Here is a 25,451-nt window from a genome sequence, read left to right as displayed (position 1 = left end):
CATTTCCCAGTTTTCCAGAGAGAACATGTGTGGTATTTTCAGGGTCCCCAGATGAGGGATGGAGATGATGAATCTGACTCCATGTTCTTAGAAGGCTAATTTATTACTTTATGATATTACATGATAGTAAAGAATACTATACTAAAACTACACTTAGGAATACAGAAAGAATAGAGCAGAAGGCCTAGCAAGATAATAATGAAAAACCCATGACTCTTCAGAGCCCTGACACAGCCTGACCATGATTGGTCATTAAGTCAAAACAATTCATGTTAAACCAATGGAACAATCACCTGTTGGATAAACAATCTCCAACCACATTCCAAAGCAGCAAAACATGGGAGAAGTAAATTAGATGATATTGTTTGCCTTTTTCTCAGAGGCTTCTCAGCTCCCCAGGAGAAGAATCCTGGGCAAAGAGGATTTTTCAGAAAATGTGATGGTGGCAAACATGGTAAATGGCAGGTGTTTCTCACTGAATTTTCAACTGCACGAGGCACAGGAAAACTGATGTTTGCAGAGCATCCCTCCTGTACAAAACAGGCAGTGCTGAATCCCAGCTGAGGAAGTGGTGAGATCTGGGGGAGACTGGGGGGGGACTGGGGGCTGTGGCAGCCAGGGCCACTGCTGGGCTGGCAAAAAACCCACTGGCTGCAGAGGCACAGTGAGTGCAGCTGCCATTTTAATTTTCGTTCTGAAAGTGCCTCTGGAAGCCCTCCCTAAGCACCACGCCAGCATCTTGCACTGATTCTGCAGCACCATTTTCCCTCTCCCAGCCTTGCTCAGCCCCAGCCTTCCCCACTCTCTGTCTGGGGTCCCTCCCATGGGATCCCTGTGGCCCCATTAGGCAACAACCATTTCTCCTCAGGCTTCCTGGGAGCCCAGGTCCCCTGGAAGCAGGTGAGACCCGGGGGTCCTCCACCACCACTCCTCCAGGGGGGCTCTGCTCTGTCCCTGTGCCTTACAGCTGTTCCCTGTAATTACAGATTGGCCCAAGGTAAGGATGGCCCTGCTCTGGGTGGTTAATTGCTCTGTAATTAGGCAGCCAATGTCTGCCACCGTGCCACACAATTCCTGCACCTTGTAGCCACCAGCAGGCTCAGCTCCTCCCTGCAGGGGCGTCCCCACGTCCTCTGCAAGCCCAGAGGGGCTGGGGATGAGCACAGAGGCCAAATGAGGGACAGAAAATCACGAGTTTCTGTGGTCTGTGGGGTGCAGCAGGAATTGTGCAGCTGAGGGGAACCCTCCAGCCCCGGGTCCTGCCCAGGGCCTGGCTGGGGCTGGCTGGGGAAAGGTGCAGGCACTGCCCAAGGACCCAGCTCACCACAAAACCCATTGCCAGGTGTTCCCACCTCAGAAACAGAGCTGTGCAGCTGGAACAGCTCTGCAGCATGAACCCTGCTCTTCCAGGGCAAGCACCAGCAGCTCTCTACTCTCTCCAGACTTGGAGCATCTCTACCCCCCAGGGACTGATTTCAGTGTGATTTCTCTTATTTCAGCTTTGCTGAACCCAGTGAGTGGAGAATGCCAGCTGGGTGTTTGCTCCTGGGTTGTTTGAGGGTGCCCTGGTCTGGGGGTGGCACTGCTCCTGCTGTGGGGCTCCCCAGCATGGCTGGGCTCTGGATGCTCTGCAGGGGCAGTTCTGCTTTTGGGATGGAGCTGCCCCACTCCCCAGCCAAACACAGCCCACCTCCAGGGCACTGCTGAGGGGATGGTGGGACCCTGCTTTCACCTTGTGCTGTGTCCTGCAGAGCCCCCTGAATCCCTCCTTTCCAAACACCTCTTACTGGCCCCATTGTGTGTCACAGGTATCACCCTGCTCCTGTGGGATGGGGAGGAGCTGGTGGCTGTGCCCCTGGCCTGTGGTGCCAGCTGGGGGTTTCTAACCACATCACCAAACCCTGATGTCCTGCCAGAGGAGCAGAGGGATGTCCTGCCAGGTGAGCTGCCCAGGCAGGAGATGCTTTCCACCTCCTGGACTTGTTTGCCCACAAGAAGTGAGGGCAGCTCCAGCTTGCAGCGTGAGCTGGGGGGTACAACCCCTCTGCAGTGCTCAGCCCTGCCCTGTGGCTGGGGTGGGGGGCCCTCTGACCCTCCAAACCTCCCTGGTCCTGGGGGGATGAGGGGCACACTGGTTGGAATGTTCCTACAAGAATACTGAGCCATCTTTGTATTCTCTTCCCATGGAAAGCTGGTTTCCTTGTGCTGCACTCCAAAACAGCTCAAGTACACTTGTAGGAGAGACTGCAGAGAGCTGGCTTTTCTCTCCTCTGAGGTGCAACACAAGTGAAATTCTGCATGATGTTTGTGGGAGCTACACCCTGCAGGACACCCTGTAAGCCTCGGGGCCTGGGCCATGGCAGCACGGGGAGAGAACAGCCAGATTCAGGCTTGCACTAATTTCAGCTCAGCTTTAAACTGATTAGGACACACACAGTGCAATGCTGAATTACTCCAGTTTATGCTTAAATAGTAACTATATACAGCTTTTCTGAATGAATTGCACATGTGTAAACACACTCCTCCTGTAAATCCAAACAGGGGCTTGAAACACAGCTAACCATTCATCACCACACAAATCCACCACTGCAGAGTGCTGGGATTCCCCTCCTGTGCTGAGCAGCAAGCCAGCCCTGTAGCTCCTACACAGCTTGGCCTGCAGCAGCCAGCTGAGCCCACCAGCAGGAGAATAATGCAGAGAAGCAGGAGGGAGAGAAGGAACCTGGGACAAGAAACACGGGGCACATCTGTCCCCTCCCTGCCAGCTGACAGACCTGCCACACCAACCCCAGCTCCTGAGCAGCCATCAGTTCTGCCTGTGTCCTGCTGGACAACAACAGGATTAGGGACAGCCTGTAGGAAGGGAACCTAGATGGTGAGATGTCACCATCATGTTTTCTGAAAAATCCCTTTGCCAGGGTTTCTCTCCTGGGAAGCTGAGAAGCCTCAGAGAAAAAGGAAAACAACATTTATCTAATTTGCTTCTCCTGTGTTTTGCTGCTTTGGAGTGTGGTTGGAGATTGTTTATTAAATGTGAATTGTTTTGACTTAATGACCAATCACGGGCAGGCTGTGTCAGGACTCTGGAGAGTCACGGGTTTTTAATGAGTATCTTGTGAAGCCTTCTGTCTGCATCCTTTCTGTATTCCTTAGTGTAGTTTTAGTATAGCATTCTTTAATATAATATCATAAAATAATAAATTAGCCCTCTAAGAACATGGAGTCAGATTCATCGTTCCTCCTCCGTCTGGGGACCCCGAAAATCCCACCTGAGATCCCAGCTCAGGTGTCATTTCTTGTGTCAGCACGTGCAGAGCTGATACCTGCAGCTTCTCTTTGGGGATGGTGAGCTCCAGAGCCAGGGAGGCCCCTCGGTGTCAAGCCATGCACATTTCTGTGGGGTGGAGATAACCCCCCACAGCAGGGAGGGTTTTGGGATCCTGCAGCAAGGAACAGCATTACTCATTTTGGGCAGTCCCTGGAAAAGTCTCCATTTTTGGTACAAACACTACAGATCAGGAACATGGGAATGATTCATGGAGTCTAAACTGAGCAAGGCCACTCCACCTTCCGTTCCTCTACTGCACTGAAAGTAATAGAAAACAGATTTTTGTTTTTTCATTATCAAGCTGGGGAAAAAAAAACCAAAAATGAAACAATCAGCTGTGGGCTCTTACACTGCATCCCCAATTTACCCAGGAGCCAGCTCATTGCCTGAGAGCACCCAGCAGCCAACAGGGTTTTGCTGGCAGCTGCTGCCTTTCTCTCTCTCTATCCCTGCATACAAATATGAAGTAAAATGGGATGGTAATTTAATCCTATGCCACTAGAAGCAAAGCATCACATAAGCCTGCTCATCCTCTCCTCTAAGTTTAGCCCAACAGTGTATTAAAAAGCTGCTACTGGATTCTTGCCAGCCCCTACTTAGCTAAACTACCTGACTCTGCAGAAAAGCAGAAAATTCTCCATTCTGTGTTATTTCTGATCCTTGGGAGAACGACCCACACCTGTCAGGGAACCTGACCCCCCACGGGGCCTGCAGGAAGCCAGTGTGATCTGGAGAAATGTGTGGAGTGACAAAGGCTTTCCTGTGACATTGGGCAGGTTTCCTGCTGCCTGGAGCTGGGCTGCTGGAATCTCAGCTTGGAGCTCCTTCTATCCCTTCGCTGCAAGCCCATACACAGCAATGACTAAATCTGTCCCTGCTCACTTATAAATAGTTGATAAAAGGTTTATAAATAATTTCTAGATGTTTTAATGAATAGTTAATCGATTGTTTCTGGGCCCAACAGGTCAGCAGATTGCTTAAATCCATCAGTTACAATGGCTTCTGATGAGCTTTTGAGCATCAGTAGGACACCACCGACGTCTGTAATGGGCCTGTGGCAGCTCTAAGGGGTTAACAAGTAATTAATAAATGATGCAAGTGCTCCTTTAATTAAGAGCTGTAGAAGGCCATTGAAAAATGCATTCCTGGAAGAGCCACAGACGACACAGCAAGCAAACATCTGGGCCTGGTTTTGTAACCCTGCCTCCGAGGAGCAAAGCTGGCAGCGAGGTGCCAGCCCGGCCCAGCAGGCAGCCTGGCTGCCTGAGGAGCAGCAGATTTCCCTCATTCAAGCAGATTCTAGAGAAGCATGGCCTGTTCCCAGTGCCCTCTTGGAGCCTGGAGCCTGCACCAGGGAGCTCAGCCTCCTCATCCCCACCTGCTCCAGGAGCATCCTCCGTGCTCCGGCTGCCGCAGGTAAGGTACCAGCAAGGCAGGGGACATGGATGCATGGAAAACAAGACAACTCCTGGTTCACAGGGCTCTGGCCTTGCTCTTTTCCCTCCTGGAGGGTTTGGGGTGAGCAGCCCTCTCTCCCCGGGGGTGGGTGACACATGAAATGACACACCAAGGAGTTGTGCTCTGGCAATAACACGCTAGGTGTTTGGCTTCCTTTGCAGAGGCTCTTTATTATCATTAAGCACTGAATATTTCTGGATGATAAAAGCAATTAAGTGTAAAAAAAGGTAATGATCCATCCCATATTGCATCCAAAAGATATGAAAATCCCTCATAAAATTATCACCCTACTACAGAATGGGACCTAAATATCTTTATAATGTAAGACAGAGAACTTTGCTTACAGTCAGAACATTTAAAAGGCATTCAATTAGCCACCAGAGGGTTTCTTAGTATTACCCAATTCTCCACAAGCACAGAGGCAATTACAGGAGATTCTAACTTTTTAAATTAAAGACAAAAGGCAGGAGAATTTGGATAGAATCTGTTCCCAGGCTCACCCTGGAACATACATGCAGAGGAAATTTCATGCAGATCAGGCTTAATTTACTGCACAATTTAGCTCAGAGCAAAGCGAGACTCTTCCCACTCCTTTGCTGGAAGATCTTTCTGCATGGGAAGGGGACCAGTACATGATGTACTGCGCTGTGATGTGGTCCTGGGGATGCCAGGGCGGGGTGCCATCCCTCATCCCACCCCCTTTGCAATGTCCCCAAGCCCTTGGGCAGGGACCCCAACCCCAGCTGCTCTGGGGGATCCATCGTGGGGACTCCTGTCCCCCCCGTTCCTCTGGGAGGGCCTCTGGGGGCTGGCAGCAGGTGGCCGTGTCTTCCGCCTGTGCTGGCCCGGGGCCACTCAGCCCCTGCACACTCCTCCACGCATCACTGTGCCTGCCATTCTGCCATGCCCAGGGACCAAGTCAGGCTGGAAATAAGGTGCGTGTCTGTAACGGGCAGTTAATGGTGAGGGTAATCAATCACAGCAGCAGATTAGCGAGGGACATGATGGATTTCCTGATTCCGACACCTTTAAATCACAATCAGTTTCTCCTTCCAGAACTGCTGGGGCTGAGCCAGAAGGGACGGGCTCAGTGATGCATCACCCAGTCAAACCTCCCCACAAACTGGTGCTGTGGTGGGAGCCCCCATCCACACCCACCTGCCGTGGGGTGCCAGGGCTCTCATGCCCTGGGAGAGGGCAGCAGCAGGAGGAGAAACTCTCCCTGCACGGGGCGCTTTGATCGCTTCCTCCTGATTTATATTTTGAGAACATTTCAATGGATCAAGGTGTCAGATCTGTAGTGCTGCCAGCAAACGCTATTTTCTTTTAATAAGGAGAGAGCAGCAGGTCATTTCATCTGCTGTTCCTGCTCTGCTGCTCGGCTGGGGAGGTAGGGCTGCGCCTTCCCAGCACCAGCACCTCTCTGAGCCTTGCAGGGTGCCTGTGACTCCCTTTCCTCCTCCCCAGGAAGGCAGCAGCATCCCAGCCCCACTCCTCCCCTGCAGCTTGTGAGGATCCACATCCCCTACACATTCCTGAGGGTGTTGGCTTCTCCAGAGCTGCTCCTCACCACCACGCCTCACCAAAGCACCGGTGGCTGCTCCCAAGTGTGCTCCCCACGACAGGCGTGTCCTGAGCAGCTTCACCATCAGGGCAGTAGTCTACCAAGGCATCCACAGCCATGCCTTTCACTCTGCTTCTGGCTCCCCAGCCTGCCAGCCTGGCTTGGCTCACAGGCAGAGCCTGTCTCCAGCCACCAGTGCCAGACACTCCTCGCTGGCTGCTGCTGCCAGCCAAAATCCTCCCGTGGCTGCACTCCAGCCTTGCCTTCCCAGGGGCAGGGACCACGGGGCTCCTGGTGCAGCCCTGGGGGCCCCGGAGGAGCTGGGCAGGCAGAAGCACCACGGGGAGCAGCAGAGTGAGCCTGTGAGAGGCTGTGGTTGTGGGGTGCCCCAAGGCTGGCACAGAGCACTGAGAATCACTGCGTGGTGGGGAAGGAAGGAGACAGGCTCCTCCTGACATTGCCCTGCTGCTGCACATCCAGACTCCTCTGAGAAACCAGCCTGTGCAGCAGTCTGGGCTATCCTAGGACTAAGTGTGCCAGGGAAGGAAGCAGCACAGAAAGGTGAAGTGAAAGTTAATATAGCTGCATAAACCAGCTCTGACACCGCACAGGGAGGATGCAGGAGAGCGTAATGCCAGAAAAAACTTCTGGGTTTTTTTCTGAAAAGCAAAGCTCACCACTCCTTTTTCCAAAGCACTTGGAAAACCTGAGCACATCATGACTCCCTCAGGGCATTCTCTCACAACCTCTGGCATTCTCCCCATGGTATCAGACAAAGGGCATGCACACTGTTGAATCCCATGCTGAAGAGCATTTTGATGCTGCTCTTTTGCCAGCACTAAGATCACTACAGTGCTGTGGGAGGCAGGGCAGCAGGCAGCATGCCCTGACACCCATCAGCATTTCATTCCAGCCAGTTGATCCCAGTCAGCATTAAAGCCACGCTTTGGCATTTCTTAGCTGCTGCTGCTGCTCAAAGAAATCACTCTGTGCATAACATGGCAGAGCTGGGTGCCCGTGCTGCCTTCCCCATGCCCAGACGAGGGACAGAAGGGCTGTGAGTCTGCAGAGAGACTCCTCACTGAGACAGCAAGTTCTGCCTCTTGGGGCACTCACATTCAGCAAAAAATAGGGAGGGGGAAAGAGCGTGTTTACAAATCTATATATTCATACCTATATGTATGTCATCATGCTAAGTCATGGTGAGACAAAGTGGATTGGCTACGGTCTTGATGTGCTAAAATTAGGTTTTATGTAATATAAGTATTTGCTTCATGTAGGGCATGTTGGTATTAAGATTTATTTTCATCCTGACTTATATTAGTGCCTGGTATGATTGGGCAAAGCCCAGGGCACATGCATATCGTTTCCATTCACATCTACATGGATTCATGGCCCAGCAAGCTGAATTGCCTTGCAATCTTTTTTCCACTGCAGAAAGCTTAATAACCATATCAGTCTTAGAGCAAAAAGAGAGCCCGTGTATTTGCTCTGCGAGAGGAGCTCTTGAACAGAGTTGGAGGAGGCAGGGAGAGCATCACACCAACTCCCTCACACCCACTGCCCATGTGGACTCATTCCCAAACTGGTGTCTGTGGGACTAACAGTGGATGCCAGGACAGTAAATGTTAGTGGAGTGCTTGCCTAAACTGCAGGGCAGCCCTAAGGAAAAAAAAAAAAAAAATCCATTGAGTTTGTTTACTTCAGCTGTTTAACCAAATGGCTTTGGCAAAGGCAGTTTGCTGTTGTGAAGAAATGAATTGAATGCTTACAGACGTGGGCTTGAGGGCCCCGTGCTACCACAGCCATAGAAATACCTACCACCAGCAGGCAAATAATGCTAAATAATGACTTTTTTTTATTTATTTGATGACTGGGGCTTTCCTGGGGAACCTCCCCTCACTGTGGGGGAGCAGTTAGAGCCCAGGGGTGGCAGGGACACAGCGTTTATCTCATGGGAACAAAAGGTCCTTTGCTAACAGCAGCCAGGGGACTGAGGCTGCCCTGGGGAGCAGGGAGAGGAGATGAGAGCAGGCTGGGAAAAAGCACCTGCTTATCTGCACAGGAAGGGAAAACAGGCAGAGTTTGGTGTCTGCTGCAGAGGAGCAGGGGTGAGAGAAAAGGCACAGTGTGCTCCAGGACATTGCTGAGAAACAGCCCCTTCCAGAGACCTCTGCTCATCCTGCAGAGGAAAAACACCTGCCTGCAGATGGGACAGTCACAGTGAGCTCAGCAGAAGGAAGCTGTAGGTTTATGGAAAGCTTTTCTCAGAGGGGCAGAGAGATTGAAAGGACTGGCTAAGCCCTGGGTTGCTCAGGTCAGGGCTGAGCTGTGACAGCCTGATGCCAGTGAGAAGATGAAGCTGCACTCACTGAGAGAGCCTGGCCAGGTCCTTTCAGGAACTGGGCTCACCGGCTCACCTGAGAGACCAGGTAGTTTTGTCACAAAAGGACACACTGAGGGTTTGTTATGCATCTCCCTGAGAGTCATTTTGGAGCACTGCTGCTGGAGACAGCAATGCTGCTGGACAGTGAAGAGCTTGCAAGAGGCTTCTTTCCAGGTGGAAGCTGAGGTGCAGATGCTCCAACCAGCTCTGCTTGGATGTGGCTGAAGAAGGCTTTTTATGTGCTAGTTACAGAACTGACACGAGGACATACTGGTTTTGTTTGCTTTTTAAGGAAGAATGTGATCAAAAAAAGCCAGCAGTAGAAAGTAAGCTGCTCTTGGATACTTGTGGAGCAATCACCACTGGCTTCAGTATAACTCAACAGAAAGGTATGAAAAACAGGCTGGAATGTGAGGGCTTCATCCTGAAGAGGAGAAAAGGGATGAAGGGATCTCCAGCCTCTTCCACGTGAGCACTTTTCTCCCCTTTGGCTTATTGCTCACTTTTCCAAGGAGATGCCAGGATGCAGCACCCAGGGCACGGGAGCTGTGGGCTCCACAACCCCAGAAGCCTTAGCCCACGGAGCTGCTGTCACCTGCCATGGCCCCCTCCCCTCCTGCTGCTGTCCTGGGGCCGAGGGCTCCCTGCAGGACCCTGCAGCCTTGCTCCCAGCTGCACTGGAACACATCAGTACCGCTTCATTCCAGACACGTGGCCTTTTAAAAACACCCTGGCATTCCCTCACAAGTGTCAGCATCGACCTTCACAGCTGCCATGGCGATGAGCACCACCACAGAGAAGCCTATAAATAACATCAGTGTGCCACACACTGGCCCTTTTATGAGCCCCACTCTTTTTGATTTACTTATATGCAAGATATTTTACAGGACAACCCAATTAAGCGTGACAGACGCCTGACGATGAATGCCCAGTGATGACTTGCAAACACTTGGTTTTAAACCAAATAAAAGGATGCAGAAGACTAGTGGAAGCTACTGGTGTGATTCTGTATTACCCTACAACCTCTACAGCAGCAGCCACTGGAGAATACCCCAGTGGAGGAGAGGGGCAGAGCTCACCAGGCTGCGCCAGGCTGGGAGTTTAGGAGGGCTCTTGAACTCAGGGCAAGGGTCCCACTGAGTGTCTAGGATGCTACAAGCACCCTGGAGCCTGGTTGCTCCCAGTCTGGTCTACAGCTCGACCCGAGGAGGTCACAGTACTGTCAGTAGAATGCCAAAGTGTGCTGGCCCCCCTGTGCAGGACAGCAGCCTTGAACGGAACCGAAAGCCCTCGCTCGGGGCTGCTTTGGTGGCATCAGCACCAAACTCATTCCTCCTGCAGCCTGGCTGCTCATCCAGGCTTCCACCACTTCTTCAGCATGGGCACTCCTCACCCAGCAACCACCAAAAGCAATGCTTCACTTGGCACTTTCACCTGACCCTCTGCCATCCCCGCAGTAATTTCTACATTCCAGATAAGCAACACAGATCTACAACAGAAGAGCCATGGCACATCTCCCTCAGCCCCTGACAAGTCACAGCTATCCTGGGAAAGCCTCTTTCACTCTCCATTTTCTTGCCCAAACAAATGAACAGCCCTCATCCCAGAGCTACTCCAGCCTGACCATTTTCCCAGCTTGATAGCATCTTTCTTATGCTCTCCCTGTACACCACTGTACCTCTGGGTCAGGGGACAGAATTCCCAGCAGACACAGGTGGAAAAAAAGAGATTATTCACTGTAGAAATTACTGTGCTGCTCTCTGGGCAAGGCAGTGCCTGGATCCTGCCTGAGCTCTCTGTGAGGCAGGGGCAAAAAAGCCCCCATGGCACATGGGGAAAAATACAGGTTCCTCACCTACAAATAAACACAGCAGCACTTTTTTTTCATCTCTTTTTGGCTGGAGCCCAGAACTGGATTCAGGCACAAATATCCATTTTTAGATTTTTGACATTGAATGATTTAACAATATTGAGGAAGGCAGGGGCCTCATGAAATCCCATTCAGCCACTTGAAAACCCAATTTCCCCACAGTTTTTCAAACAGAGAAAGTTTTGATCAGCTGTGGTTTGATGCTGAGTTGACACCTGACCCCAGGTGGCTGCAAGGTTAATGAAGAGCAATGAGTCCCCACAGCCACCCAAGCTACCCACGCTCTGTGATTACTTGGCTTCAGGCTTATAAATTCCCCCCAAATCCACATTAAGGCTGGCAGTTCTCCCCTCCCATTCAGCATTTTCTCCTTTTATGTCTGCAGCGTTTTTCTCCACTCTTTTATCCCCTTCTCCCTGCATAGCTTTATTTGCCTTTGCCAAGGAAATGGAGCATAATGCAACTTTGCAAAGTTCTTTTGCAACTATAAATTTCCTGTACTCCCCCTGCTAGACTTGGGCGTGAAGAAGGAGTTCAAAGCAATGCTAATCTCATGAAACTCCCATGAATTTGACACAAGATCTGTGTAGGACTGCAAGGATTCATTGCCAAAGCCTGCTTATCAACAAGACAGAATTAATTACGAGGTTATGAGCCCCACCATGACCTCCCCCCTGAGCAAGGGAGGCACAAGCATTGCCCGAGGTCTGAGGGCACACAGTGCTACCTGAGGTGAAAAACTGTGCTGGTTATTAGTTTGGAGGAGTTGTGTAGCTGCAGAAAACGTGGGAAGATCAGAAAAGCCAAGAAATCAAAGGAGGAAGCAAAGACAACACGAGATTGATTTCTGTCAGGGAAATAAGAAGTGAACAAACCAGTGATGATATTGCTGTACCTTGCAGAGGGATGGTGAGGAGTGGAAGGAAGAGGCTCCCACTCCCAGGGAGCCCAGGGTGGCTTGCTGCTGTGCTGCACACTGAAAACCAGCAGTCATGCTCCCTGGAATTTAAGATAAATAAGGGGAGCTCACACAAGAGAAAACAAGAAGCTGGGTATTTTGCAAACTGATTAAAAGAAAGCTTTAAAACAGGAGCCCGTAGCTCCACAGGTGGATGACTTCGTGGGAGCTCCCCAGGAGAAGGATGTGTAGCTGCAACACGAACCCCAGGGGCAGCCCTGGCGAGCGGTACCGGGAGACTGAGGGCAAGGGGAGTGCTGCTCAGCAGAGCCACCATGCAGCAGGTTCTCCTGGAAAAAAACAGGGAAGCTGCTGCCAGCCAGGACCTTGCTCGCAGAGGCAAACTTCAGCAGGAGCTTAAACCCAGTTCTAGCAGAGGATCACAAGGTTTCCATCCACAGCAGGGAGCACCTGGACATGGAACCTGACCAGCCTCCGCACAAGGTGCTGCTGACACGTCTACAGGAATTTCCTTGGCTTTTTAAAGGCAGCCAGGCACGTCCACAAGGGTCAACCCAGGCTGTCCTACCTTTAATAACTCGAGAACTCAGGACCTTTAATCTAAAGTTCATTTCAGACTACAGCTTGACTTTGCCGTGTGAGTGACAGCCAGGGCAAGGCGCGGCTGTACAGAAGAGAACCAGCAGCGCCTGCCTCTGCTGCTGCTGCAGCAACCAGCCCATGGGACACAGAAAAGTCATCCCAGGGCAGCAGCAGTGGCAGCTGGAGCTCTTTGCTAATTGCTGAGGACAAGCAGGGACCTGCCATTTGCTTGCTGCCTTGCTGTGTCTGTGTGTGGGAAGGGTGAGGGCACGCTCACACTCTGCCTGGTTTGCAAACAGCACAGGGGGAAAAGTTCATCTGGAATGCCTGAGCTGGAAAAAAGCAGCTACATATGAGGATTAGTAACACAGCTTTCTTCTGAACTGCAGCTACTAAAGGCTCCAGAGTGGTGCTTGCCTAAGCAGGTGATGCTCTGGGCCGTGTCATGGTGCTGGCCCAGAAGCAGCGACCAGGGCCCGAAACAGCTGGGGAGGGAGCAAGGCCAGAGAGCCCCCAGCACACTCAGCCCGTGCTCCCAGCTCCTCCAGCAGGGTGTGAACACCAGGAATGGCCTGAAAACACACACATCCCCATCTGCGTGTGCACCAGCCGGAGCAGCAGTGGCACATGGAGGGGCTGCTTTCTTTTGGAAGGCCAGAGTGTTCCTCTGACCCTTCTAGCCCTGAGACCGTGAGAAGTCTGGATCCTTCCAAGGTGCTCATCTGTTTGTTCACTCCAGCCTCATCATCTGAAGAACCCACTTGAGGAACCCAGGGAAGCTGAGGATTTGTTGCCTCCATGGATGCAAGGACCTGGACCTGCTTCCAGATGCTTCCTCTGGGAGAAGGAAAAGGGGCGATGGGCTCATGCAAACCAACAAATATTTCCTTATGTATCCCAAGCACCAAATCCACATTCAAAGCAGGCCCTCTGTGGATGCTCTGCACAGCTGGACTCTCACATGGGTTTGTCTGCAGAGCTGTCACAGTCTGAGACTCTGCTTTGCAGCCAGATTTTTGTATTCTGTGCTGATTTCCCAAGGGTCTCCATTTGGGCTTATCATCCCCACGGGGATCAACAGGACTGCAGCTGCTGTCCTAGCATCTGCAGCCAGCTCTGCTGAGCAGCAGTGTGGTCTGCTGGATAAAGCAGGGGCTGGGAGCCAGGGGCAGGCAAAGCCAGCCCAGCTCTGCCAGGAGCCTCCACTGAGGGCTCAGTCAGACTGATCAGTGTCCTCAGAGCCTTGCCAGGCCTGTCCCAGCCAGGCACTGACACTGTGACCTCTGTCCTGATCATCAGGGAGAGCACTGCGGAGCCCTGTGGGGGCAGCAGGCAGGGGAGAGCAGGCAGGGTCCACTCCTCCTGCCCCAGCCCTTCCCTGAGCTCAATGCTGAAAGCCCACAGCATCCATGGCCAGGATCAATGACAGGAATGGAATTAAAACAGCCAGGGTGGGCCTACCCTGTGGTGATGGGCAGGTGGCTGAGATACCTCCTCTGGCCCCGCTCCACATTTTGGGACAGGCCTGGGAAGGAGTCCTTCTGCAGAGAAGCCTGGTGGCTGCAGAACCAAACACTGCTCGCCAGCAGAGCCCTTCCAGTCCCCTGAGTGCTTCTGGCCTTTGCCAGCCTGTTCTTGGAATTACAATTCCGTGGAATTACAGGTCCAGCCTTGGGCTCGAACAGCCATACCAGGGAGCAGTAGCCACCTAAGGTGATGCAGACCAATAACTCTGGGTTAAAATCTTGATTAGCACCAGCTGCATTCCTTTTTGTGGTGATCCTGTGATCCACAACTGATGCACACTTCATGTTTCACCACCACCTTCTAAGTGCCTGTATTAATGCCTCCCTGTCCTCCTTCACTCTTGGCTCCACGGTCACTGTGCTCAGATGTGCAGCACAGGCCCTGCTCAGCACAGGCATTCACGCCTGATTAGCAGCAGCAAAGCTTTGTTAATGCAACTCCTTAAGGATGCCATCCTAGCCCCTTCAGTCTGGAGGGGCTGGACCCACAGGAAAGCACTCTTGTCCCCCAGTCACTGCACAGAGCCACAGCAACATCACCTGGGGTGCCACTGGAGCCAGGCCACTGGCACATTTCCTTGCTACCATGCTCCTTCAGCTGTAATAACACTCCAGTGGAAAAATTATGGATGCACTTTGCCAGGTGCCTGTGTTTGCAATGACAGATTCTGCATCTGGTTATTAACTCTTGCAAAAGCTCAGTGTTATCTTGCATGGAAGTAATATTAAGTTAAACAGCTGTTGATAACTTATCTCCCATTGTCCACAACTTCATTCAAGGCCAGTATTTACTCACATCCCAGAAGCACTGCTGCATTCCCAATGGCACAGTTTGTGGAGTCAAATTAGAACAATTTTTAATAGGTCTTAGGTACTCAGAGGACCATGATACCCAAGTGCCTCCTAATCCTGACCATGCAACACGAGAAAACTCTGCAGGGGTGTTACAAGGCCTGGTCACAGTGCACCATCTGCAGAGGAAAGCTAATCTGGAGGAGGAAACCCTACTGGGAGAGGAAACCCAGCCTGGGGAACATCTCCTGCAGCCACAAAGGTGCTGACCCAAATTCTCCACTGCCTGCACCTGCCCTGACCACTTGCCATGCTGCTGTTTCTCACCCCCCCTCCCTCAGAGGGCAGGTCAGCCATGGGCCAGCAGATCCCAAAAGGTCCCAGCCACCCGTGTGACCCTTTCACTTCCCTTTTTCGTCCTCTAATTCGACCAAAGGATCAGAAGAGACATCCCCTGCCACTCCACTCAGTCACTCAGACTAGTGTTGGTAGGTTACTCTTAGCTGAACAAAATAATTCCCTGGGCTTTTGCTGCAGACACTGTCAGGAGTGTGTCAGGGGTTTGCTTCACAGTATTTTTCTAGGGAGTCCATTCTCTTCTTTATTACTTTTGCTGATGCTATCACAGCATGGCAAAGCCTTAGGCAGACTGAGACCCTGCTGTGCTGGACATGGCAGAAGGAACGACCAGAGATTTTGCATCCAAAAAAAATTAGATCTCTGCAGTATAACTTCTTCCACCATTATCAAAAGGCTTGGGATGGAGACTGGGCATTCTGGGATGAGTTCCCAGGCATTTCCCACCCACACAAGCACTGCCAGGCACTCAGCAGAGCTCCTGCTGTCCCTGCTTCAAGTTTTCAGGTGTGAAGGCAGTTTCCCAGTGAGCTGCTCAGCCCAGGCTCCACTGATGACCTCTGCTCTCCTCCCCACCACCACTGGTCCACACTGCAATGAGAAATCAGATGGTGACGACCACTGGGCTGTTTTATGATGCCACTGGAGCTGGTGGAGTAGCAGGGCTGAACGCTGATCCGTGAGCAAGTGGCAGCCCTTGGAATGGCCAAGGACTGGCAAGAGAGAGCAGTCAATGCTGAGTCTGAGCTGCAAGTGGCAGGGACATTTTAAGTGTGTCCCCTGACTCAGTACCCAGCTGTGGTGAGTTTATAGCCTTTCATATTGTTACATTCATCATAAGGGATCTCCCAGTTCCTTGGAAATACAGCATCAAGCTCTCCAGGGCTGGTTTCAGTAGTTTTATTCCCAGGTAATAGCCCTCTCCCTCATTTATAGCTATGTCTAGACACATGGTGAGGAAGGTGCTATAAAGGCTTGATGGAAAAACCCTGTCTACCTCCTAATTCCTGCATTTCCCATCCTGAGCGTGCACAGAGCACATGGTTTAAAGGCTGTGCTCACACACCTCCCCATGCCCCCAGCCCTGTGTGACAGCAGCTCGCTGTCCCTGGCACGGGGACACAGCTGGCCCAGCCCAGAGGGTGGCAGGGGCAGGAGGCTCTTTGCTCAGATCCTACAGGAGGCTCTTTGCTCAGATCCTACAGGAGGCTCTTTGCTCAGATCCTACAGGAGGCTCTTTGCTCAGATCCTACAGGAGGCTCTTTGCTCAGATCCTGCAGGAGGCTCTTTGCTCAGATCCTACAGGAGGATGTTTGCTCAGGCCCTACAGGAGGATGTTTGCTCAGATCCTACAGGAGGCTCTTTGCTCAGGCCCTACAGGAGGCTCTTTGCTCAGATCCTACAGGAGGATGTTTGCTCAGATCCTACAGGAGGCTCTTTGCTCAGATCCTACAGGAGGATGTTTGCTCAGATCCTACAGGAGGATGTTTGCTCAGATCCTACAGGAGGCTCTTTGCTCAGATCCTACAGGAGGATGTTTGCTCAGGCCCTACAGGAGGATGTTTGCTCAGATCCTACATGAGGATGTTTGCTCAGATCCTACAGGAGGCTCTTTGCTCAGATCCTACAGGAGGCTCTTTGCTCAGGCCCTACAGGAGGCTTTTTGCTCAGATCCTACAGGAGGATGTTTGCTCAGATCCTACAGGAGGATGTTTGCTCAGATCCTACAGGAGGCTCTTTGCTCAGATCCTACAGGAGGATGTTTGCTCAGATCCTACAGGAGGCTCTTTGCTCAGATCCTACAGGAGGCTCTTTGCTCAGATCCTACAGGAGGATGTTTGCTCAGATCCTACAGGAGGATGTTTGCTCAGATCCTACAGGAGGATGTTTGCTCAGATCCTGCAGGAGGCTCTTTGCTCAGATCCTACAGGAGGATGTTTGCTCAGGCCCTACAGGAGGATGTTTGCTCAGATCCTACAGGAGGCTCTTTGCTCAGATCCTACAGGAGGATGTTTGCTCAGATCCTACAGGAGGATGTTTGCTCAGATCCTGCAGGAGGCTCTTTGCTCAGATCCTACAGGAGGATGTTTGCTCAGGCCCTACAGGAGGATGTTTGCTCAGATCCTACAGGAGGCTCTTTGCTCAGATCCTACAGGAGGATGTTTGCTCAGATCCTACAGGAGGATGTTTGCTCAGATCCTACAGGAGGCTCTTTGCTCAGATCCTACAGGAGGATGTTTGCTCAGATCCTACAGGAGGCTCTTTGCTCAGATCCTACAGGAGGCTCTTTGCTCAGATCCTACAGGAGGATGTTTGCTCAGATCCTACAGGAGGATGTTTGCTCAGATCCTACAGGAGGCTCTTTGCTCAGATCCTACAGGAGGATGTTTGCTCAGATCCTGCAGGAGGCTCTTTGCTCAGATCCTACAGGAGGATGTTTGCTCAGGCCCTACAGGAGGATGTTTGCTCAGATCCTACAGGAGGCTCTTTGCTCAGATCCTACAGGAGGATGTTTGCTCAGATCCTACAGGAGGATGTTTGCTCAGATCCTACAGGAGGCTCTTTGCTCAGATCCTACAGGAGGATGTTTGCTCAGATCCTACAGGAGGCTCTTTGCTCAGATCCTACAGGAGGCTCTTTGCTCAGATCCTACAGGAGGATGTTTGCTCAGATCCTACAGGAGGCTCTTTGCTCAGATCCTACAGGAGGCTCTTTGCTCAGATCCTACAGGAGGCTCTTTGCTCAGATCCTACAGGAGGCTCTTTGCTCAGGCCCTACAGGAGGATGTTTGCTCCTACATTCTGCCTCAAGAAAATGGCCAAGTGAGAAGGAAAGGAGGAAGAGAGGCTGCAAATCCCCTTGGGAAGATGCAGCAGGAGCAGCTCTGCTCCTCAAGGCATTTCTCAGCACTGCCCCTCTGAGCACCAGGCAGGACAGTGTGGAGAGGAAGAAATTAAACTCCTATGTAAACAAGAGGAAGGAGAGGATGTGTTTATTCCATTTTTGGGGATGCTGATTCAATATTAATCAAAACCAAGAAAATTAACATAATGGGATAAAATCCTACATGAATGCCAAAAAACTCATTCACTAAGTTTAAATACTGTGTTTAATGCAGCCATAATTCCAGTGGCATAATTCCTTGTGCAGAGGGAAACAGTAGTTTCACTCTGTGTGAAACAGACTACCTGTTTTACATCTCCCCAGGGCACTGGAAACAACTGGGGCCCCTGAGGAGGGTGAGAGTGGTCAGGGTGAACACATGCTGAAGCCTGGGATGACCCCATGTCCCCGAGACAGGGCACATCACAGGCAAGGAGAATTAAATCACAGGCAAGGAGAATTAAATCACAGCCCTGTGGAAGATGATGGTGGGGCTGACCAGGACCAAGCACACATGGGGAGGGGCTTAGGATGGGGCTGATCAGCAACATCCCACCTCAGCCAAAACACAGAATCGTAGAATCATTAAGACTGGAAAAAGCTGCTAAGACTGTGGAGTTCAACCACTAACCTAGCACTTCCAAATTCACCACTGAATGACATCCCTAAGTGGCACATCATTTAAATCCCTCCAGGGATGGTGACTCAACCACTTCCCTGGGCAGCACGTTCCAGTCCTTGACAATCCTTTCTATGAAGAAGTTTTCCCTAATATCCATCCCAAACCTCCCCTGGTGAACCTTGAGACCATTTCCTCTTGCCCTACCTTATTACCTGGAAGAACTGGGCAACTCCCACCTTTTTAGGGCCTCTTTTCAGGTGGCTGTAGAGAGCTGTAAGGTCCCCAGTGAGCCTCCCTTTCTCCAGCCTGAGTCCCCCAGCTCCCTCAGCCACTCCTCATCAGATTTGTGCTCCAGACCCTTCACCACCTTGGTTGCCCTTCTCTGGATTTTCTCCAGCACCTCAGTGTCCTTCTTCCAGTGAGTGGCCCAAAAATGAGCTCAGACAAAGCAGAGAGGCAGTCAGGGACTGATGGTGAGTGAGCCTGTGACCCACCTGGGGTGACTCTGCTGCCAGCAAAGGTGGTGGTGCCAGTTGTTGTCGACTGCTTTTCAGCTCTTATGTGTATTAATGCACTGCACAGCACTTGGAGCCTTCAAGATAAAAGGTACTTTCACCAGCACTTCAGTGGCTTGTTTCCTATTATAGGTCTGGTTTTGACACTCCCCCACCCTCTTATCTAACTTTCTCTACAAAGCTCTTCTCACTTTTTCATCTCTCTTCTGTGGTCCCTAGCCAGGGAAAAAACAAAACAACAAAAACAATACCAACATATTTGTTTCCTTTTTGGAGAGCTTGAGCTTAGTCAGACACAGTGATCTAGAGACAGGAGACTTTCACAAAGGTGATTCTATAACAAAAAATATGCATACTTTGCTGTAAACTCCTCTCTTCAAATGTCTTGGTACTTAAGGAAAAAAGGCCTTTGTTTTTTCTCTTTATGTTTTTAACAAGCCTTGTGAATGTTTTAATTAAGTTGGATCGAAATTTTCACAGTGACTTGATGTGAAAATGTGAGCCTTTAAGAGTCGCCTTTGATGCTTGAGTTATGTTTTAAACACTTGATGAGTCCTGCAGAGCTGGTAATCCTTTTAGCATAGCTAATAGCTGTTGCTGGAGTGCTCCTGAAATCCTGTTTTGTTTCTGTCTGCCGGGCTGGAGGCTCCTCCACAATGGCAGCAGTCCACTTTAGAGCTGTTTGCAGCTGCCAGACCCAGAGGCCCCACACCACTGAAGACCCCAAGGCTGGTGGATCTCTGCTGGGAGCCACGGGAGCCTTCCCACACCCACAGCAGGGTGATGCTGGACAGCTCCAGGATCCCCCAGCAGGAATGCCACATCTCACCAGCATTTCAGAGTAGTGCCAGGGGAGGTCAGAGGAATTTATGAGCCCCCCTCCTCCCCATCAGCCTTCTGGATGGGTCACCTGCAAGAACTGGTGCAGCAGGAGCTCAGGAATGATCCCCCGACCCTGCACTCAGCAGTGGAGCACACACCGCAGCCTGTGAGGGCCATCCTCTGCTGTCCTCAGTGCTGCTACCTTAAAATAAGACTTTTCATTATCAAATATTTTGAGTTCAGTTCTCTCCAGATTTGGCAAGCCACCCCACACCTTGTAAACAGGCTTTCCTCTGCTCTCTGGCTCTGGATTTGCTTGAAGGATAGGTAGCAAACTGACTTTGGGGAAATGCAAATGCTTTCCACAAAGGATGCTGCAGGGAGAGATGAAAGCCAACTCCATTTGCATTAGTTCTGTAACTGGATGTTTTCCCTCTCCCATTTAGACTGTAGTTCACACACACAAACACATTTTCGCCACTGAGCTGTTTGTTGTCAGCTGCTCCTCCCAGGAGTTTTGAAGAAATCCCCATTTACACACAAAGCTACTTGTCAGGGCACCGGCGGCAAGCTGCCCAGGCAAAAGGAGCATCCCGGGAGCTGGGATTCAGCAGAGCCCTGCCACGGCCTTTTGGGCAAGTGCCACCTTGCTCTGTCCCCCTGGGCACACCCCGAGGCTGCAGCAGCAGCAGCAGGACCCTCCTGCACCGCCCCCGGGCAGCACTGCTGCCAACTACAAGAAAACCAAGCTGAGGAGCTCCAGCCCAGTGCACGGGCTGTGCTTTTAGGTGTCCCACAGCAAAACAGCAAGCTCTCCATTTGTGGAAGCTGAGAAGCAGACACAGGAAAGCACTGTCTCTCTCTGGATCCATGAGCCAGAGAAGGAGCAGGGCTGTCTCGCAGGTTGGTGTGTGCACGGCACTCCTGGGCATGGATATTCACCCCCCTGCTGCTGCTGCCTCTCCACAGCAAGGGCCCAGATCCATCTCTGCAGAGCCCTTAGAGCGCCTGCAGGGCACAGCAAGCCCCAGAGCCCCACCAGGATACAGGGAAGCAGCACTGGGGACTCGGTGCCAGATCGAGCTCCAGCTGAGCTGCTGTGCCAAGCTGTGCTCACTTCCCTCAGCACATCGCTCCGAGACCCTCCTCCACCATTTCCACGGCTTTTTGTACATATTCCCTTTATTATTTTTTAAAGGGAGCAGGGGATGCCTCTCTGGCAGCAACCAGAGCAGTTTAAGAACAGTTTTGCTCGGGCAGCCTTTGAAGCCACCGAGGTAAAGGGGATGGGCTGGAGATCCTAGAACTGCTAGCGTCCTAACCAGAGGCGTTTCTAGCTTAAACAGGCAGCCAAACATCTGCTTTCATTCTGACAGCAAGAGCTTTGTGTCGGGAAACAGATAAAAACCCGGGGAAACCGATAAAAACCCAGTTTATATTCAGTCCCGTCTACTGTTGGTTGCAGCAAAACCGGGAGAGAGCCCTAAAATTGCAGAATCTGTGCTTGTTTCACCTTATGTCAGCGATGCTCAGGAGACGGGGATTTCTGAAGGAGGATTTTTGCACGCAGTGATCAGACCCCCGTACTCACATCCGTTCTAGCAGATAAAGCCAGGGCGCCCTTAGGTACACAACAGGCAGCTGGGGGAAGCCCGGTGCCACCTGCGATCCATTCCCCCAGGGCAGACATCCCGCAGCCGGGATGCAGCCCCAGGCAGACCGAGGAGCCGTGCAGGACCCGCGGGGCACAGCAAGCGTGGGAGGTGTGGAGGGGATCCTGCTGGGACCGGGCAGCCCACGTGAAGGTGGCTCACAGCTAGAGCCACCCAGCTTCCCCGCACAAACCACCACGGGACACCTAAATCCTCGTGCCAGCTGCCCGGCTGCCCAAGGAGAAGTGTGCCAGCGGCATGTCCAGGGGGAGGACTCCAGATCTGACGAGTCCCCGGAGCAGGAGCACAGGAGCAGACTCGCCGGGCGATGCGCTGGGCTGAGCACACCTTCCCTTCCGCAGGGCAGAGCCACAGATCGATACCCCACGCCCCCGGGAAGTCACAGCTCAGCCGCACAGCCCGTCTGCACGGTCGATGGCGACAGTCTGCCACCGTGCAGGGAAAAGAGGGAAAAGGCTGCAAACAGGGATCTTCCCCGGTAAAATCCGCACCCGATGGCACCGGCAAGGCAGGACCGCAGCAGCACCCCCGGCCCTTGGGGCACGTCAGCTGTGCCGGTGGGCAGCGCCTCCGCGGCCGGGGTAGGAGGGGGAAAGTCCCACTCACAACGTGTTCAGCACTCTCGGGGAAACCCGACCCCCTCCTCATGTCCCCGGCTGCGCTGCCTCTCCCGCGGGCCATGTCCCCTCTCCCACACTCGCTTTCTGAGGTCGGCTGCGAAGGGAACGCGTTCCCGAGGCGGAAACGGGAGCATCCCGAGCCTCCCGGCACTCAGGCCTGCCACAAGGCTGGAAGGAGTCCGCGTTCCCTGTGGAGAAGCGAGCTCCAAAACCGGGCTCAGCCTCCAGCCGAGGCCTAGCAGGGAGCATCCCCAGGAGCGGGACGGGCCCCGCGGGGCGAGACACCCGCACCCTGAGCAGCAGCGGGCTCCGGGCATGTCCTTCGGGGCTCCTCCGTGCCACCGGTCCCTCCCGGGGCTCCCACCCCGAGGCCACGTTCCCCGAAGCCAAGTTTGGTCCAAGAGCAACAGAACCTTCTCCCGCAGCAGCCCGAGCAGCCGACCCCGCTCTCCCCCTGGCCCCTCGGCACTGCGGCCGGTCCCGAGCGGGACCCCGGCCCCGCCGCTGTCCGGCCGGGGGCTCGGGGCTGCGGGCGCAGCGGGGAGCGGTGGGGAGGGCGAGGGGCGGGCGGGGGCTCGCAGCCGGGGCAGCCCCATCGCCGCAGCATCCGCCGCGGTCCTGCAGGGACATACAGGGTCCTACAGTGCCCGCTGGGACCGCGATGCGGGAAACTTGCGCCGCGTCCGGAGCCCGGCGAGACGATACCGCGGCGGATGAGGGGGGATGCGCGGCGGGCACGGCGAGGCCCCCAGGTGCCGCCGGCCGTGCCTTACCTGCCGGGCCGCTCCGGAGGCTGCAGTCCGCGCCGTAAATCCGTGTGCCGGGTGCGGAGCCGGGTGCGGCGCCGGGCGGGCGGGCGGGTGCCCCCCCCCGGGGCCGAGGAGCCCCGGCCGCCCGGCGCTCAGCCCCGCCGCCCCCGCCGCGCTGCCCGCCGCCCCGCCTCGCCGCCCGCCGCCCCGCCTCGCCGCATCGCCGCCGCTGCCGTCGGGGGCTGCGGCCGCCCCGCCGCCGCTCGCCGCCCCGCGCCGGCCCCGCGGCCCCGCGCCGCGCTCCGCCGTCCGCGGGAGGCGCTGGGGGCGGGCGGGGGGCGGCGCGGCGAGGGGGCCGTGCCCACCGCCCCTCCGCCCCGCGCCGCCGGCGCTGCGGGCGTCGGCCGCCGCCGGGAGGGGCCGGCGACACCCCCGAGCCCGCCGCCCCGGCCGCAGCCCCGTCCCCCGGGGGTTCCGGGGGTTCCTCCACCGCCATCCTGCAGCCTGGGTCCCCCATCGCCGCTCTCGGCGTCCGGGAGCAACCCGTCCTCCGGGATCCCATCCCTTTGTCGCTGGGTCGGGGACTTGTCCAAGACCTCGGCACAGTCGAACCCATCCCTGGGACCGAAGAGCGGCATCAGAATCCAGAGCCTTCGCCTCCTTTCCCCCCGCCTCCATCCCTGCGGGCTGCGGTCAGACCCCGAGCCCCGGAGTCCTCAGTGCCGACCTCTGGAGCCGATGCCGCTGCCAGAGCCCAGGACTCCCTGCCCCTACCCTGAGGAGCCCTCTGGTCAGCCCCAGAGCCCAGGACACTGGAGCTCTCCTGGCTGTGCCCCGGAGTGGCTCGGCAGCTCCGAGGGGAAATGGGAAAGGGGCTGCCCAGTGTTCTCCCGACCCGCGCAGCCTGCCCCACGTCCCCCACAGCAGAGGTCGCGCACCATCCCGCCGGTGGCACACGTCAGGCTCATGCCCTGCCTCAGTACCCATTTCGCAGGGCCCCTCCTGCCGCAGCTCTGAACTTCCTACCTCTCCCAGCCCTGCCCAGGCACAGGTACGATGCTTCTCCGGGAACATTGCTGCAGCAGCTCCAGCCCCAGCGGCACTGAAACCACCCTGTCGCAGGTGGGCTTTGCATGTGGGTGACCGGCATGGGAACGGATATTGCAGGAAATCTCTTAACTCCACAGATTTTGGCTTTTGACAGTAGCATCTGAAGAGTGGCGAGCTCTGTCCCAGACATCTAGCCTCAGACTGAGAGTTTTCCTGGGGCGCAGAACCGGTGATCCAGGAGAAGTGACTCCTTCTGGCTGTCCTCCTCAGCGAGGATGTGCAGCACTGAGAACCGCGGGGCAGAGGGACACCAGGCTGAGCCCTGCTCGCAGCCTCACCCGCAGGCAGGCTCACAGCGCTTCACCGAGTGGGAACCACTTCACCTCCACACCCTGCGAGGGGAAGAACTGTCCCTGTGCAGGAATGGGGGACCCTTCTGTGGTGCAGAATTGTCTGGCCCAGGGGCTCCCACTCCTCCCAAGCTGCAGCTGCCCCTGTCAGGGCTGGCTGCCTCAGCTCCCTGATGTGGCTACAGTTCTGGGATGCACTGGGATGCACTGGGATGCTAACTGTGGGAGAGTTAGCAAAGCCAGAGAAACCAAGCGCTTCTGGAGGCCAAGCCTGGAGGTTGCTCTGCACCAGGTCACCATGCAGAAGTGGGTGTTTTCACTGCCTCTTGCCTGTAGCCAACGCTTCTCCAACTGAAAGAACCCTGTGGAGTTATGGATGGGGCTTTGTGAGAAGGGAGCCCTCCCAGGCAGTGGGATGAAAGCAGATTAAGGCTGTGAGTTTATTTAGACAAATATGAGCTTAATCCACTAACCAGATCAATCAAAGCTGCAAGTGATGCTTTTCCCCTGGAGTGTATTGCTGTTCCTGTGCCTGTTTACTGCAGGAAAAGAAGCTCTGCCTGGCATGTACAGCAGCTGCCCTCCTACATCTGGACTCACTCTATCTGTGCAAGCCAGCCACAACCCTAATTTCCAACCATGTCAACAAGCAGTACTGTAGATTGCCATGAGAGACCTGTGTCCATGCCAAGTATGGCAGGCAGGCCTCACTTCTGAGCTGGAGCACCAGTGTGGCTGGCATGGGAAGTCTTGCAGAGCAGGGCAATTTGGAGATATCTCTGTGCAGTTCTGGTCACTTATCACACTTATGCTGAATTATGCTTTGCTTTTACAAACTCTAATGGTGTTATTCCAGTGAGGCAAAGCCAGCTCTTATGCTAATTTGACTATTTGTTAGTCTCATAACCCTTACTTACATTTATTGTGCCGCTTAATATTGTCAACGTGACTTAATTTTGGTGTGAGAGTGCTTTTATGGGGAATTATAACAGTAGAGGCTAAATTGCACAAATGCAACTTGCCAACAGGTCCATACCTGTGGAGTTTATAGCTGAAGAGATTTGTACATTGTCACATTTGACAATGTACAAATCCTTATGGACACCACTGGTTATTTCTGCATCAGCTCTTGTGTTCGTCTTGGCCATATCAACTAATTTATTCGTCGAGGGGTGTTTCCAGATCACCTGTGAGCCCTGCTGAGCCCCCTGAGACCGTCTCTCTCCAAACCACAGGTGTGCACTGCCTCACCTCCCAAGAGTGCTGAGTGACAGGAGACTTTACAGAGCTGGCAGCACACAAGCATGAGCTCGGAGAGCTTAACTGTGAGTCAGCACGGGGTCATTTGAGCCAGTGCAGAACAAGGTTCATGGATCTCAAGGGTC

At 53.6% G+C, this 25,451-nt stretch overlaps 1 protein-coding gene across 1 annotated transcript in view; it reads right to left on the bottom strand.

Moving 5' to 3' along the window:
• Positions 1-22,774, bottom strand: part of TMEM121 (transmembrane protein 121) — a 37,808-nt gene extending 15,034 nt beyond the window's left edge. Inside the window, exon 1 of the mRNA XM_059854814.1 lies at positions 22,691-22,774. The gene's annotated coding sequence lies outside the window, so the exon portion shown is untranslated. The remainder of the gene's footprint in view (positions 1-22,690) is intronic.
• Positions 22,775-25,451: the final 2,677 nt, after the last annotated feature.

The sequence above is a fragment of the Haemorhous mexicanus genome, chromosome 9, assembly GCF_027477595.1.
Source record: "Haemorhous mexicanus isolate bHaeMex1 chromosome 9, bHaeMex1.pri, whole genome shotgun sequence".
Lineage (NCBI taxonomy): Eukaryota > Metazoa > Chordata > Aves > Passeriformes > Fringillidae > Haemorhous > Haemorhous mexicanus.
This window is presented reverse-complemented; position numbering and strand designations above follow the sequence as displayed.